This window comes from Lissotriton helveticus, chromosome 1_1 (genome assembly GCF_964261635.1).
Source record: "Lissotriton helveticus chromosome 1_1, aLisHel1.1, whole genome shotgun sequence".
Lineage (NCBI taxonomy): Eukaryota > Metazoa > Chordata > Amphibia > Caudata > Salamandridae > Lissotriton > Lissotriton helveticus.
Window position 1 is genome coordinate 1,885,912,876 of NC_136057.1, and position 17,710 is coordinate 1,885,930,585.

A 17,710-nucleotide genomic window follows, 5' to 3' on the forward strand; every position below is an offset into this window, starting at 1 on the left:
GTTTGGTCCCCAAGAAAAAGTACCAAAGTCCACCACCTGAAACCACTGACACAAACAAACAACTGGATGGAGTCCTTCATTTCTGGCGAACTGTTTTGAAGGGGCTATCCAGTGAAAGAAGTCACAATACATTTTAAAACCACAGCTGACATCATCAAACAACTGTAATATATTATGGGGTACCCTACCCTACGTTCCTCAGAACCGGGTTCATACAAATAGTTAAATCAAAAGTGGTTCCTGCAGATTCATTTGCACTGAATGAAAAATATTTGTGAGGGCCTTGAGGTGCTACTCAAGTGGACTGAATCCAAAGTACACAATTCCTGTCCAGTAGGTGGAAAATATTATAATTTTTTACACATATAAATACAACTATAGATATATTTCTTCATAATGTACTCCAAAGAATTAACCGTGTGACAGCGCAGAGCATTTGAGTGGGGATCAAGTGGCATAAAATAAACAGTTTAGGCAAAACAAAATTACTTGACTACCAAACATTTAGAAAGCAGCATAGGATAGTGGGAACAGTCCATATATTTATCCTTGTTGTACATTTTATAAGCAGTCCAAGCACATGAAGGTTGTCAACGTTTCAAGCCAAAAATAATATTTGCAAGGGTCTTCATCAGGACATATTAGGGTCCACTCTGAAAGACAAAATAAGGAAAATTTTGAAAAAAGTGCATTGAAAAACAATGAGTGAGTATTATCGACCAGAACATCAGAATCTCACTTCCATAAGGGCAGGGAATATACAGCTACCACTAGAAAAAAATAACCCAGAATTAGATTAGTCTGCGGCACAGATATATTATGCCACTTAGCACTTATTCAAAGTAAGTTTTACCAGAGTTAATACAAAGAGTGATCACTTCACCTCTTTACGAGGAATAAAAAGGAGGAATGCAGTGATTAAATCATGGTTCACCCTCTCAACAGTGAAAAATGCAGTGTGAAATCATGCAAAATGAAGGTGAACTCAAGACATCAGTTGCACAATGGGTTAAAGATCCCCGAGAGTTCTCTAAAGAAAAAACTGTAGAACAAAAACAGTTTGAACAGAAAATATTAAATAAATATATGTCCAAAGAAAGAGACCAAATGCCTTCAAGCGGGGGAGTTATGTACTTACCTCATGCCCACTGACAAACAGAATGGAATATGATGCATGTACACATGCACAATGGGTATAATATAGGTATTAGTAGGCGCAACAAAAGGGTCGCACATGAGTATATGCAATCACCCACCCGCCACCCAAGGACCATAACAATTGGGGCAGCAATTAATGAATAATATATTTTGAAAGGGTGAAATAAAAAAGACTAACAGAAAAAATGACTGAAAGAGAAACTTGTGGGAGCAACACCCAACCTTACCATATTAATAGTCTCTTTAGGAAATTGTAAGTAAGTGGCTCACACTCATCTAGGGGGGGTGGTCGTAATTCACTTAATTTGCAGTAGAATAATTATGGAAAATTACAGTAAAAGGATGCAAGATTATGCAGAAGTATGCGTGGAAATTAACCCTGCTTTCTGCGCTATTGTCTCCAAAATGAACCAGAGGATGCATATATTACTAGGAAAATAGCAGCAGCCAGAGGCCGCTCGTGCTCTGTACCTTTTCCCTTAGATAGGCATTTTTGCCCCAAATTACTTCAAATGGGCGTAATTGCATAATTTATGGTAATTTCGCATAACACAAGCAACATGAAATTACTCTAATTACTCCTGCACAATTAACATTTCACCCAGGCCTAGTTTATTCCCACAAACAGACCCGACACCTTCAATATTAAATTTAAACTGCACCAGTTTTTTCCAGAAGGTTAGATTCAAGTACTATTTTGGAGAGAAAAAAAACATACCCAAGACAGACTGATGAAGGATTTAGACAGCTCTCCACCCTATCCCTCCCTCACAGCTGATATCTGATCAAATCTTTACTTTCTAACAAGTAGTACTGAGAGATGTAGATAAATACTTAAAACTCATGGAATTGTGATCAAGCTAACAGATAAGGGTGGGTCTATAGTTATCCAAGATCTTGCTATTTAAACAAATTGGATCTGCAACAACTACATGTACCAGACTATTATACTAAATTAACGAGAGACCCCACAGCTGATATCACCTGCAGTATCAAAGAAGTAACCAATGATACATTTTAGTAAGGTTTTCTTAGCAGCAGCGAACATAAGAACCTTAGCAAAAGATCTTGTGTGTCCACAATTTATAGGCTCTGTAAAGTGCATAAGCCTTTGGAGAATCACCTAGGAGACCTATTATGTCTGGTTGTGGATCCATTTTCAGACCCATTGTGTACCTATCAAGACTATTTCCTGAAGCCCTGTGTTCCTAAAACTAAAGCTTTAGTCAGATGCACTACAGATATTATCACAATAATTGAGGGTTGGCCTTTTGATAGTGAATATCGGTTACTGGTAACTATGGATATACAGTTCTTATACACTAACACCCCCAGAAAAAGACACTTGAGGTTATGGAAATCACATTTGAGAGGAGGCATTCTCTGTGCTTGGTACCTACTCAGTTGATTGGGATGCTATTAGAAATAGCGTTCATTAGGATTTTTTTTACGATCAAAAAGTGAGCATTTCTATCAAGTAACTAGAGTTGCAACAGGAGCTGAATTCGCCCTTCACCTCACAAATCTCTTCATGGATCAATATGACACTATATATACAATGAGAGTAATCCCTAAAGTGAGAACCTGAGTAGTTGGCATAGATATGTAGATAATGGTAATACTGATATGGGCAGGGGACCTTGCAACACTTAAATTATTACATTCTTGGCTCAATTCCAGATCCAAAGGTATACATTCCACAATATCACATAGCAAATGTTAAATAAACTGTAATGCTATTACTATCGAGGTGGAGGATACAACATATACACTGCAGTCGTCATAAAACCCATGAAATGCAATACTCTAATGCCTTATTCTAGCCATCACCCATGTAGTCTAAGGGATAACCTGCTCTTCAGTTAAATTCCTGCGGATTAGGAGAAATTCCAGATGCAGTACAGAATATTTCAAAGAATCAGCAATTTTGGTTGACAACTGCAAAAGCGGGGTTACTCGCTGAGTCGCATAGGCTCGAGCGGTGAACTCCGCTCCATTTGTGGAGTTTGCTGAGTTTTCTGCACATCATTGAGTGCAGAAAACTCTGCTCCGCGTAGTGCAGAGGAGGTTTTACCCCGATCGCACTTGCGAACCATAAGTTTGCGAGCGCGAGCTGCTGCTAGGGTAGAATTTCTACCCAAGTGGCAGGAAGACCAGCGTGAACTGCAGTTTACACTGCACTCCTCCACTTGCCGAACTCCGCTGAGTTTTTTTTGTCACTTTGTGGAGTTCCACATAGCGTAACTCCTCGAACTATGCCAGCAAGATAGCAAACATGGTATTGCCTTAGGAAGGAATTCCCAAAGAAAAAATGACAACTGACATAGACATGGTATTTATTTTTTACAAAAGCAACACAATAAAAAACAATAATAATAAGCCGAGGAATCACAGACAGGATGTAATGAATCTGCTTTTCGCAAAAAGGACAGACCCTAACTGCAACACCCCCTTAGGCCGAGGCAAGACCCAGCACTCCCCTAACGCAGGGTAAGAAATCACACCCAAATGTAGGTAAAATAACACATACACTTTTATTAATGCAACCTTTTAAAACGACAGGCCGAATATATCAATCAGGGCCGACTCAAAAACTATTGATTAATGGAATGTTCAGAAAGGTAAGCCAAATATATCAGTAAATGCAGATTTCCAAATGACTCAAATAAATTATTACATGAACAATTGAAACAGAATGCAATATTTACACAGATAGCAAAAAATACAAAATATATATATATACAACAGAGAAAGAAAGAGAGAGTGTGGTTAGGAACAACTCACCAATTGAATTTGCATCATCCTTGCCAACTCAAGCTGTAGGAAGTCCTTTTCAACAGCCCAGAAAGGAGTTTCACTCAGGACTCATACCTTTATACAACGTGGGACGAAGCTTCTACAAAACCCTGCCCCTTTCTCATTGGAAAAAAACGAGCAGGCTGGTACCAGTCTGCGTCAAGGCCAAGACAGTGGTTGGCCAAGCCTCTGTATTTTGACTTCGAGGCTGAGTCGCACATTCTACAGATAATATCCAGTTCATTTTGGTCGATGAGGTGCGAAAAACAAGCGAGGAGCAGAAATTCATTGAAGCACTGCTGTGCACGCAGAAGTAAGGCAAAGTCAGAAAGCAAGATGACATGAGGCCATGTCAAAGCCAATAGTAAGCACTACCGTGAAGCAAAGTAAGGTCAGAGCAAGATGACATGAGGCCATGTCAAAGCCAATAGTCAAAGTCAGAAAACCAGATGACATGAGGCCAAGTCAAAGCCAATAGTCAAAGTCAGAAAACCAGATGACATGAGGCCATGTCAAAGCCAATAGCCAAAGTCAGAAAACCAGATGACATGAGGCCATGTCAAAGCCAATAGTCAAAGTCAAGTCAAAGCTGATAGTAAGCACTTATAATATAAATGTACTGTTCTACTCCGTGACAGCTCTCACTAAAAGACAACAAGATTACAAGACAGAAGAGAAGCAGGCATATGCAGGACCGTCTCATATTTAGGCTAGGGTAAAATAACACACTAAAGTCAGTTAAAAAGGTAGTAGTTGAGGGTCATCATAGGGTGCCAAATCGCAAGAGCGCCTCTTTTACTACACAGGATAACCTCAGTATATCTACGAAACCTCTCTTTGCATTTGAGAGAGGCAGGGACATCATAGACTCGGGACCAGATTTACTAACATTTCACACAATACAGCGCAGCAAGGCAACTTGCTGCACTGCATTGCGTGGAAGGGAGACATCAGAAATGTGCCATATTTACAAAGACATGATTTTTGCTGCCTCCTTGCGCTGGCACACTGTGTGCCAACTAGCATCAATGCAGGCATCCTTACACCATGCTCCAAGGGTGCCTGCATTACTGGCAGGATTGTTTTGTGCAGGAAGGTACACCTTCTGCACAAAAATAATCCTCAAAGGCATTTTCATTTTTCTATGTGTGATGCGGAATGCATCACACGTAATGCATCACACACAGAAAAAGAATGTAACAAGAGGAAATAAAGATACTTCTCCTTCTTGCACCTGACTCTTGAAGGCGTACCATTTTGATGTATTTCCAGGTTTACAACTCCTTTTAAAAATGTGAATGCGCAACAATCCATGGGTGGATACTTGAAAACGCCCATACGCTACCCATGGAACACCTGCCAGATGCCAGGTAATGCAAGGTAGTGATATTAGCTGCCTTGCATTATATTGAATTTGCTAAACAACATAGAGCTACACTAGATGGCTTTTTGTGGCCTATTAAATTCCACTTCCACCCAAGGGCAACTCAACCCCTTAGTACAGCTGGGCCTCTGCTGTGACATGGAGGCCCCTTCTTTTGGGCATTTGAAAGGCAGGGGTTGTAAGGATTGTGCTCAATGCATAGAAACCAAAACATTTGCACATCTTGACAAAAAAACTATGCTTGGGGGGCGTGGCTAGCAGCCGACAAGATGGCTGCGTGCTAAGAAAGCTCCGGCGACGAGATGCCCTTTCTTATAAATCTGGCCACTTATCCTGCACTTCGACGAGAGGCCGGGGCTCCCGCAGATGTCGGTGACCGAGCGTCATTGATTGCTGCGATTCCGGTCAAAATCCCCCAGCCAGACCCTGAGTCGGCCGCAGCCACGGAACGGGAGCCTACTCCCGCAGAGGAAGCCGGGGTCTCGAGTGGCCCACTTGCCCGGACGGGCTCCGGGAGAAACGCAGGGACAAAGAAGGCAGCGGGGCCGACCCGGACCTGTCTACCGGGAGTGGGCTGGTGAGCTCCCGGATACTCCAGCGGACAGAAGAGGCCAGCTGGGGAAGAACGAGACCTGAAGGCCAGGTTCAGGGAGTTGAGAGGCCGAGGTGTGTGTGGGACCGAGGCCTGATCTAACAGCACGCACTGGGCTACATCTACAAGGAGGTTCGAAGGGGGTCGGAGACACAGCGGGGGTGTCTGGGCCGCGGCAGGTTGCGAGGGCCGACCCCCCCTCCTCCCCACCCGGGGCCAGACTACAGTGAGAACATCGGGGGCCTGCCACACTAACACTGGACTCCTCAGCTGGTCCTGCCAGCGGACCACGGCTGTTTCAAGATCGCTGGACCGTGCCACCCCCACACGCGGCCCCGGAGGGTGAAATTACTGGCTCCTGTGGCATATATCGCCACTACAATAGACAGACCTTGGCTCCCCATTAACGATCGACCTGGTGTTGTAGTGGCCCTCCCCCAGGCTGCGACGGACACGGTCTTGCCTCCCCCCGCTCCCCCCCAACGTCGGCAGGCACACTGAGGGCCCTGTGTGGAGCGGGACACAGCCCATTACAGACCGACACGCATTGCGACGTCGCTGGTCGGACTCACCATCGCTGAGACAGGCGCCATTACGCGGCAGTCCCTACTGCCGACCCAGAGTGACATCATGTCAGGCAGAGGCCCCAGGAATCAAAATACGCAAGGCAAATTGGATAAATATGCCTACACAAAAGATTTTCCCCCTCTGTCGGAGGGAAAAAACCAACCAGGCGGAGCGCAAGGAGATGACGCTGCAACTAAAAAAAAAGTAACTCTGGAGGACATAATGGCGGCGCTGGCCAACGTACAGACCACAGTGGGTTCCATTTCCACAGAGTTGTCGCTACTCCGTGCGGATTTTCAGAAAATCACCGCCAGGGTTGTGGAGGTGGAGCGGACTACAAAGACTTTAACCAGCGACACAGCAATCTTGAAGAAGACCGTTTCACGCCTAGAATCGGAGAACAAAATACTGACCGATAAGCTGGATGACCAGGAAGGACGCTCACGCAGGAATAGCGTTCGTATTTTGGGCATCCCGGAGAGTGAAGGTACCCAGGCTATGGACCTGTATGTGGAAGACTTGATAAAAACCAGACTGCAACCAAAAGGACTCTCTGTTTTCTTCTCTGTGGAATGGGCACATAGAGTGCCAGGTGGAAGGGCCAAGCCAGGGGCGCCCCCCAGACCGGTGCTCGTGCGCCTCTTCAATTTTCGAGACAGAGATGTCAGTCTCCAAACAGCACGAGTCTCCCCACCAATTCGCTTGCAAAACTCATCAATCTCCTTCTTTCCTGACTACACAGCAGCAGTGGCGAAACGCCGTCGCAGTTTCCTAGAAGTAAAAAAGGCATTACGAGACTGAGAGGTGACCTACTCGATGCTGTTTCCAGCAAGACTGCGAGTTGTAGCCGAAGGGAAGACATTCTTCTTCGAGACCCCGGAAGAGGCTTATGACTGGCTTGAAGGATGGAGAAGGGCGGGCAGACCCAGACGTGGAAACAGAGAGCCACACCAATGGACCGACGACGAGGGAGGAGACAGCCAGGAACTCTTTCCGCCAGAACAGGACAGCTCACAAAGAGTTGATGCGGACGATCTCGGCAATGGCTGAACTAGACCTGAGGAACACGCACTGCAACTAAGACACCTGTTTAGTAACTGTCATTGTATATGAGCCGGCTCTGGACACTGGACAAAAGCGGGCCCGGCCGGACAGGAGGGGTTGCATTCTCGTACCCCCTACATGCAAGTACACTGTTGTGGGTTGGGATGGAGCACTCTGCTATGTTGGGGTGGCGGGCAGTTCAAAGTCCGTCGGGCAGGGAGGCAGGGAGGGAGGTCGAATTTTGGGATCGGGAAGCTCTGATTTTCTGTTTGTTGGTTTTAGTTTGCATCGGAACAGACCTCGAAACATGTTTTTTAACGCAAGTCAGAACCTTACATGACATAATAGAGTTACATTTCTCAAATGGCACTCCACGCTTCGATGGTGACATCCACGCCTCACACTAATACCCGGACAGAGGCCCCGATGGTCCCGGTAGCACCGCTCACACTGCTCACGTGGAACGTCCACGGACTAGGGGATAAAATTAAAAAGGGATTAGTATTGCGAGCCCTGAAACGTCAGGCCCCTGCACTGGTACTTCTACAGGAAACCCACCTCACGGGCCCGGCATGTAGGGCGATGGATAGATGGGGGTTCAAAATGGTGGTACACTCTGAATTCTCCACTGGGTCTAGGGGAACAGGCATTCTGCTGCGAAAGAATTCCCCCTTTATGGTCTTACAGATGATCAGGGTAGGTTTGCGGCACTACATGGGCAGTGGGAGGGCAGACTTGTTAATGTGGTGTCGGTGTATATCCCCCCATCGTTGCAGGCAGTAGCACTCCCGGCCCTCAGTGAATTTCTACTGTCTCTGCCCAGTGGAGACCTCTTCATTGGCAGAGATTTTAACGCCACAATGGACCCCAGCGTGGGCAGACATCCAGTGAGGGCCTTGACACCCGGGGTCTCCCGCCTACAGGGCTTTACTGAAGCATTGGGGCTGGTGGACGTATGGAGACATAAACACCCAGCAACAAAACAATACACCTTTCACTCCACAGTGCACAACAGTTTATCTAGGATAGATTACTTCCTAGCCTCAGTGTCCGGTCTCTTAGGCATAGATAACATTACCATTGGGCCTAGGGGGATCTCTGACCACTTGCCAATAGCTTTAACATACTCCTCTCACCACACTTCCCACAAACGACTCTACCCAATTTATCCAGGTTATTTGCAAGTCCCGCAAATACGGAAGGAACTTCGCAGGACCACAAAGCATTTCTTCGCTGAGAACGTAGCTTCAGTCAGTTCCCCTGCCATATTGTGGGAGGCCTAAAAGGCAGTCCTCCGGGGGCAAGCAATTGCATCCATCACTGGGTACAAACGCATGAAGCATCAGGATCTCCTGACACTAGAGCAGGAGTTGCAAACAGCAGACACTGACTACACGACTAACCCAACACCCGAATCGGCGCACGCTCTTCATCTCAAACAACAACAATACAGGGAACACCTCCGACAAGAAACAATGACTGCCCTCGCAGCCACCAGACATGAAATCTATGACATGGGTGATAAGGTAGGGAGACTGTTGGCCTGGCTCGACAGGAGAGAGTGGGGAACCAGGACTATAACACAACTACAAACGGCTGAGGGTCGTCTCACATCAGACCTGGGGGAAATAGTGAACGCCCTAGCTGATCATTTCCGAGAGGTGTACGCCTCATCCTCGGTCGCCGTGGAGGCTGAGGCATGATTTTTTTTACGAAACATGGAACTGACTGGCCTTGAACCAGAGGCCTCCACGGAGCTAGAGGCAGATCTTACAATTGAGGAAGTGTGCGCTGCGATTAAATCATTGCAGTCCGGAAAGGCTCTGGGTCCCAACGGGATCCCGCTGGAGCTCTTCAAAGTTATGGCGCACTCTCTCTGCCCCCATCTACTTAATATGTATAACGACTGTCTGGGAGGGGTATACTGCCTTGGGATCAGAGGGTGGCCACCATTGTGGCTATTTTGAAACCAGGGAAGCCCCCGTCGGAATGTCTGTCGTACCGCCCCATATCACTGCTCAACGCGGAATCCAAAATATTAGCCAAAGTGATCGCTAACAGGCTACAAACGCATCTGCCCAACTTAATTCACCCAGACCAGTCCGGCTTTTTGCCTAACAGGAACACTGCGCTTAATCTTAGACGCCTACATAGTGCACTGGCACGGGATCATGTCCTGTCTGAGCCATCAGCTGTCCTTTCCTTAGACGCCAGAATGGCCTTTGACATGGTGGAGTGGACTTACCTCTTCGCAGTTCTTCCACGCCTGGGTTTCGGCCCAAAATTTTGTGCTTGGATCCGGCTCCTCTACACGGACCCAGTGGCGTACGTAGTGGCGAATGGTTGACTCTCAAGCGCTATACCATTGACAAGGGGGACTCGACAGGGTTGCCCTCTATCGCCGCTTCTTTTCGCACTAGTGTTGGAACCCTTGGCAGCGCGACTTAGAGAGACCCCTCTTTTACGCGGTATTACATGGACAGAGGGTTGGGAAGACCATGTATCCCTCTACGGACCCGGCGGGCACTCTGCTGGTCCTGTTTGAGATTTGTGACGCCTTCGGGGCAGTTTCGGGCTATACCATTAACTGGGCTAAGTCAGTGCTGTATTTACTTAAGGGGCCGGTACCTCGGCTTCCCCCTCACTGCCAGTTGGAAATATCCCAGGAATCGTTTAAATACCTGGGCATACATATAACGAAAGACCCTGCAACCTTCTTCTTCAAGAATCTGGCACCCCCCCTGGAGCACCTGCGTAGAGACATGGCGCACTGGGAATCACTACCCCTAACGCTGCTAGGGAAGGCTGCTTTGTTCAAAATGATGGCCCTGCCCCGTTTTTTTATATGCACTTGAAAACACGCCGTTTCCGGTACCTTCGCGATATTTTCGACAGATAACGACACTGGTGTCCACGCTCCTTTGGGGCATTAGGCCGGCGCGCATTGCACAGGCTAAATTGCACCGCAGCTGGTACGACGGTGGCATAGCACTCCCTAACGTATGCCTTTACTATTGGGCAACAAGGGGTGGTAATGGACAGAGTTTCTGAATTAAGCAGAATACTCTCACCCAGTCAAGAGATCAGGGCTAGATCCAACACCGCTTTTTAGCTCACTGCACCATCCCAGTTCAGAACCTGGCTATATGCAAATTAGTCTGTTCCTGTCCCAGTGCATGATGGGAACAGGGCAAACCAAACTACCAAGCCAATTCTTATACTGGGAAGGAAACAAGCTTCCGGGGACCGGTTTCTGGCATTTCAGCCGTCGTCGGCCCGGCTTGCTTGAATCCTGATGGTGCAATGAGCAAGGGACTCACATCTGAGTATACCCTTCCACGCTTAGGGTGGACAAAATATTTAACAACAAGGGGTGGTGATGGACAGAGTTTCTGAATTAAGCAGAATACTCTCACCCAGTCAAGAGATCAGGGCTAGATCCAACACCGTTTTTTAGCTCACTGCACCATCCCAGTTCAGAACCTGGCTATATGCAAATTAGTCTGTTCCTGTCCCAGTGCATGATGGGAACAGGGCAAACCAAACTACCAAGCCAATTCTTACACTGGGAAGGAAACAAGCTTCCGGGGACCGGTTTCTGGCATTTCAGCCGTCGTCGGCCCGGCTTGCTTGAATCCTGATGGTGCAATGAGCAAGGGACTCACATCTGAGTATACCCTTCCACGCTTAGGGTGGACAAAATATTTAACAACAAGGGGTGGTGATGGACAGAGTTTCTGAATAATCATCGTTTTTGGCCACTATAGGTGTGGCCGGGTATACTCAGACATGAGTCCCTTGCTCACTGCTCCATCAGGATTCAAGCAAGCCGGGCCGACGACTGCTGTAATGCCAGAAACCGGTCCCCGGAAGCTTGTCTCCTTTCTGGTGAAGAATTGGCTTGGTAGTTTGGTCTGCCCTGTTCCCATGATGCACTGGGCCAGGGACAGACTAATTTGCATATAGCCAGGTTCTGAGCTGGGATGGGGCAGTGAGCTAAATAACGGTGATGGATCAAGCCCTGATCTTTGGACTGGGTAAGAGTGGTCTGCTTAATGCAGACACTCAGTTCATCACCACCCCCTTTTCTGAATCGTTTACTATTGGGCGGCACACCTCAAAGTAATAAACCAGTGGATACACGCCCCTCAAACCGACCCTGCATACAAGGCAGATCGGGCGCAACTAGGAACAGGCAGTATGCTGGCGGCCTTATATAACAAAAGACGGGCAATGAAACTGGAGGGCCCAACGAAGCACACAGTCATGCTGTGGTACACAGCGCAGGCACACCTGGGGTGGAGGGAGACCATCACCAAACTCACTACTCTTTGGGACACGAAACAGCTAGGGTCACTTAGGAACAGCAGAGGTTTTGAGCACTGGGACAGCATAGGCATTTCCTTAGTGGGCGACCTGTGGGACAAGGGGACGGTCATCCCGTTTGATCAGCTACGAAGACAATACGAGCTTGCACCTACAGAGACATTCCGCTACATACAGATTAGACATGCACTCCTGGCAGTCCTACCACAGAACGTAGACATACCCGAAGCTTCTCCCTTAGAAGATAGGTTACTCACAGATTATATGCCTAAACGTGCCACTTCATTCACATAACGCAAGTTGATCAATAAACAACCAGGCCCCACGGTAGCCTTGAAGGATAAGTGGGTGGCGGACGGTGGCGCCATGGATGAGACAGAATGGCAGGCGGCGCTTGCCTCACCCAGGGAGGTGGGAATTTCGGCCAGGCTAAGGCTCGTCCAGCTTAAGATCTTACATCGCGCATACCTCACTAGAAGTACACTTCACAAAATAGGCAGGGCACAGCATCCATATTGCCTAAGGGGATGTGGAAATGAGGGATCCTTTTTCCATACGATCTGGGATTGCCCATTACTAACTGATTATTGGCGCAAGGTCCTACGAACAATGTCCCAGACTCTGAATGTTTCCTTATTGCCTGAACCACGAAAAAGCCTCCTAAATGTTTGGGAACCCAACGACTTATCACGGCATGGGCAAACATGGGCGACACTAGGCCTCATGGTAGCCAAGCGGAATGTGGCGCAGAAGTGGGGAGCCACTGATCTGCCCTCGTTGGAGGCTTGGTGCAGGGACGCTACAATGATTACTGAAAGAGCTGTCTATATGAATCGGAAGTGCCCCCGAAAGTGGACTAAAATATGGACTTACTGGACTACTTACAGGGGGGATATTGTGGTTCTGAAAAATATGGATCCGTAACAGTACCGGACTCGAGAATAAAAACTTCGTCGAAATAGGACGAATTTGGTATCAAAAGACCGGAAATGACGAGTACATCAAGCACATGTATTTTCAGTATATTCGAGTGACAATTTCACCTCGAAATCGTCATTTACCTTCTGAACCCTTAATTGCATGTTGCCCTTTTCATAGGCCTTAATCCAGTCGAATTTGATTCCACAAGGACACGTACTCCTTAATCGACTTCTTCCTGACCCCAGTACAAGTTAGAACCATTGCCCCAGGCCGAGCTCGTTAGGTCAGTTCCCTCCCAGTGACCAAGCAAGATAGTATCTAGGCCCAACCGGCCATAAAGCCATTTCAGCACGCACACCTGCCATATCTCGCTCACATCTTTCTTCTTTCCTTTTCCTCACTTATTTTATGGTGGGGAGGTGACCATTTTTATTAGGGGTCCAGCGATATCTGATGAAATGTTGGGCCTTGCCGGATGATTTGTTATGGGCATCACAACGTGAAATATGTACATGTCATCATGACTCTGCTTTCTTTTGTAATCAGTAACCATAAATGAAATACCGCTCACCCAAGGAATGTTTCGCCAAAGGGCAAATGTTATGTATAAGAAGAGAAGCCTAACTTTGTGAAAGTGTGCAGTCTCCTGAATATACTGGCATTGTACTTCTAGGACCCTGTCACCTTGGTTGCAGCCAATAAACTAATCTTTGACTTCACCTAGAAGACTCTGAAGTTTCTGTGGGTCTGACTCAGGAGAACCCGAGGTCTTTGGTGTGTTGATCCCCTGGCACCGCTGGGTTACCGGTTCGGTACCGGTTCCTAAAAACCCAGTACCTCATTTGGCGCCCAGCGTTGGAGCGATTCCAGTGGTACCAATCAGCCTGAAGATCGTGAGGAGCTTTGTGTGAAAATTCCGGAGGAGGGCCCACCACCTCATCGACCCCTGCATGTCGACGTGGTCCGAAGGTCTTTACTGCGAGGTTCCCCGCTTCCCGACGGCTACAAGGACTGCTGCCCTGGCTATCGCACTGATGTTGGACCCTTGACATTTTCGGTAGAGCGAAACGCTGAGACGAGTCTTCTGGTGAAGCCATCGATAATTTTCAGTTAAGTATAAGTGGAGCGTCTCCTAGTCCTTAGTTGGACTTACTTTTTGTTATCTTAGAGATACATAAAGGTTTTTATTGGTTCTTGCAAGTACCATAACCGAAGGATTCGTGTTTTCACGAGCAATATCGTAATCGATAACTCCTTTGAAGTTTTGGAACTAGACTAGAGAGAAAGGATGCCTAGTCTTAGACTCGGGAATTTGTTTTGTCTTGGTAATAATAATAGGGACTCCCGATTGGAGGACTCATGTCCGGTTCCTCCAGTTGGAACTCCGACTTACGAGCTATACGTTAAACATGGGGTAGGCCCCATCGTTTACAACGAGGTATGGATTAAATACACTAGGAAAGACGGTGTTTTAAAATGGCCCCAATATGGTAGCTTTGACTCTGAAATCTTAGACAACCTTGAAGTTAAACTCTTCAAAAAGAAAGCCCGGCCGGCGATGTTTGACTCTTTCCGCATATGGCGCAAAGAAGCCAAACAAAAAGAGATTAAATTAGCTAAGAAAAATAAGAGAGAAGAGGGACTTTCAGTAATACAAGCTGCCGTGCAGTTTAAAGATAATGAGGAAGAGCAGATAAATGAACAATTGCACAGGCAACGTAAAATGGCAATAGATAAATGTTATCCAGTTTTGCCGTCTCTTCAGCAAGGGACAGTAAAAGAGCGTGAAAAAGACCAATTAATGTCGCAATTGTTAACCTCGCCACCGCCCTATGCGCAGAATGCTACCGCACCCCCGCAACCTTTAGTTGCACAAGCTGCGCCTCTGGCTTTTCCACAGCACCCACCAGCTGTTCTTCAACTGGCTCCTACTTCTTCGGTGCAGCCTCCTCTAGGCCCACCGGCCAATTCTGTTGCTCCTGTGTTTTCTACGATCTTGCCTACTGTACTTTCTACAAATGCCCCTTCTATGATTATTCCTCATACCTCTTCTGTCATCTCTGCATCCGCTTTACCTCACCCCGTTCTTTCATCTGTTTGTTCTTCCGTTTCACCTTCCTTTCGGCAGAAAATGGCCAGTACTGTTACTAATCTTCTTTTACCACTTTTCGGGTCGCCTGCTACGACCCCTAACATAGGAAAAAGACAGTTGCGAAGTCAACTGCCCGATTATCAAGAGAGAGATTCCCTGAATAATTTAGCTCGGAAATGGGTCATGGACACTGCAAAGTATGATTTACAGTCTGTCATGGAAGTTTTCCATCAATGGGAAACAGCGACACAGAGATATGTGTTCGAACAGATGTGTGTTTTTCTTTGCGAAGATTTAGAAGACAATGATCAGGATTGCCTCCCACAAGAGATGTGTCGTATAAGGTTTCATTTTAGTCTGGGTATGATTGTAGGTCCCGATGTGGAAGAAGCAGTTGAAATGCTATTATCACATCGAAGTAAGGGGAGTAGTTCTGGGTCACCATCAGAATCTAGTGCATCTAGTAGGAAAAAGGCACGACAATACCCTATGAGAGAAGTACCCCCACAATGGAGAGAGGGTGACGCGACAGCTGTCCCACCTGTCCTGCCCCACTTTCACCGAGTATGGGTACATGTTCCATGGAAGCGAGCTGAAGTTTTAGCACTCAAACAAACACTACCAGATCCGCGTAAAAATCCTGCAGGGTACTATAAAGAATTGTCGCAAACTGCTGGATCATGCATTATGAATTTAGCCGATATCGATATGTTATTCGGGAACGTCGTTCCACAGCCTTTATGGGGAAAAATTCGTCATGAAGATCACGACCAGGAATTAGGTGACACGTGGGCTAATATTACTGTTGCAGATGCACGACAAGTTGGTGGTGCCAAGCCTGAGCCCCTGATAGCGGAATTACCTGGTAGGATAGTAGATTACATGAAGACAATAATGCCTGCGATACGTGTAAATTGGGATAAGTTATCTGCATGCAAGCAAAAGAAAGAAGAAACTGTGTCAGATTTCTTCACCAGATTTGAAGAAACATTCATTGACCACAGCGGTCAAGATATGACTACAGAAGGTGGTCAGAGATTGTTCGTCGATAAATTTGTGCACAATCTGCTTCCAGACTTGTGTAGAAAATTGAAAGATTCAGAAAGCTCTTGGGCAGTCTCATCTTCAGCCCAGATATTAGCTACCGCACAATACTATGAGAATAGAGACAAGGATGAGAAAGATAAAGTAGAGAAGAAAACTAGAGAACTCAAAACGAAGGTTTTGCTACAGCAAGCATATCCTCCACGTGGTGGTGGTAATAAAAATAATGGTCCGAATCACTACCGGACCACTTTTCAGCAACCGCAGAGAAACTTGCAGAGATTCGATTACAATGAAAACCGCGTAGGTCCCAACCAGTGTTTATACTGCAAACAAGAGGGTCATTACAAATATGACTGTCCTGCTCTGCCGCAACGTACAAATGAATTTTCTGGCGTAAGAGGTCGTGGTAGTCAGCAAGCGCCTAGAGGTAGAGGGCGTGGAAACACCCCTCAGGACGCACGTCCCCTTCCACCACAAAACTCTATGAACAGGTTTGACCAGCAAAATAACGTATCTGACAGGACAGCTCAATACTACGTCGATGAGTATTACACAGAAAATGAGCAGTGGGAGAATAACGATTGCTAGGACAGCCTTAGACGAAGAGAGGGAGTTGTTTCAGTTCCAGTAGATCAGAGTGGACCTTACGTTGAGGTGATTACATCGGGTGTGTCAGAACCTTTTCTGTTGGATACTGGTGCTACAAAGAGTTCTATTATGCACTCCAAACTCCCTGGCGCACCTTTGTCTGGCGAAATGAACGTTTCCGTAGGTTTTTCTGGCGCCCCGGTTAGAAATCCGATTTCTGACCCTTTATCTCTTTCTGTTGGTCCTTGTGAATTCGAAGCACCCCTTATTTTGACAACAGGTTGTGGTGAAAATTTGCTAGGATTAGATTTGCTAAAAAGATTGTATGCGACTTTGTACTGTTCTCCCTCAGGAGTACAACTGACTTTAGGTAAGAAAGTGGTTTCTCCCATGTATTTGTCGAGAAATACGCTTCCAACAGAATTGACACTTCTTCCAGATATTCTTTGGGCTACTGGTCCGAATGATGTGGGTCTTTTAGAAATTCCACCATACGTTGTAACATTGAAGTCGAATGTCAAAATGCCACGAATTCCCCAATACAGAATATCCAATGAGGGCGAAAAAGCTTTGCTAGCGATTGTTTACGAGTTGATTGAGAAAGACGTAATTGAAGAAACACGAGGCAATGTTTGCAATAGTCCTGTTCTGCCTGTTTTAAAACGAACTGACCCTTCTCAGCCACCTGTGTATAGATTCGTGATTGATCTTAGGGAAGTAAATAAGATAGTGGTGCCACAATTCCCAGTTGTCCCCGACATTACAACATTATTGACTATGATTCCAGCCTCCGCATCATGGTTTTCGGTGATTGACCTGAAGAATGCTTTCTTCAGTATCCCGATTGCTGAGGAGAGCAGGGATATTTTTTCCTTTAGTTTAGGTGGTCGCAGTTTCCGCTTTAAACGCGCTCCTCAAGGCTACTGTGAGAGCCCCTCAATATACAGTCAAGCTCTGAAAAGTCAGCTTGACGCAATGGTTTTGCCCAAAGGTTCCACTCTCGTACAGTATGTGGACGATTTGCTCATAGCCGCGGATACTGAGAAAATATGTAAACTGGCCACATTGGCACTACTGCGTCATCTATGTGATCTACATCACAAGGTGTCACTTTCCAAGCTCCAATATTGCCGACAAGAAGTGACCTACTTAGGTCATCTCTTATCGAAGGAGGGAAGGAAACTGACCCCAGAAA

The 17,710-nt window shown here is 46.5% G+C and overlaps 1 long non-coding RNA gene across 1 annotated transcript in view; it reads right to left on the reverse strand.

Moving 5' to 3' along the window:
- Window positions 1-329: 329 nt before the first annotated feature.
- LOC144775447 (uncharacterized) overlaps window positions 330-17,710 on the reverse strand; it is a 141,826-nt gene continuing 124,445 nt past the window's right edge. The window contains exon 3 of the long non-coding RNA XR_013600554.1: window positions 330-653. This is a non-coding gene — a long non-coding RNA (uncharacterized LOC144775447). The remainder of the gene's footprint in view (window positions 654-17,710) is intronic.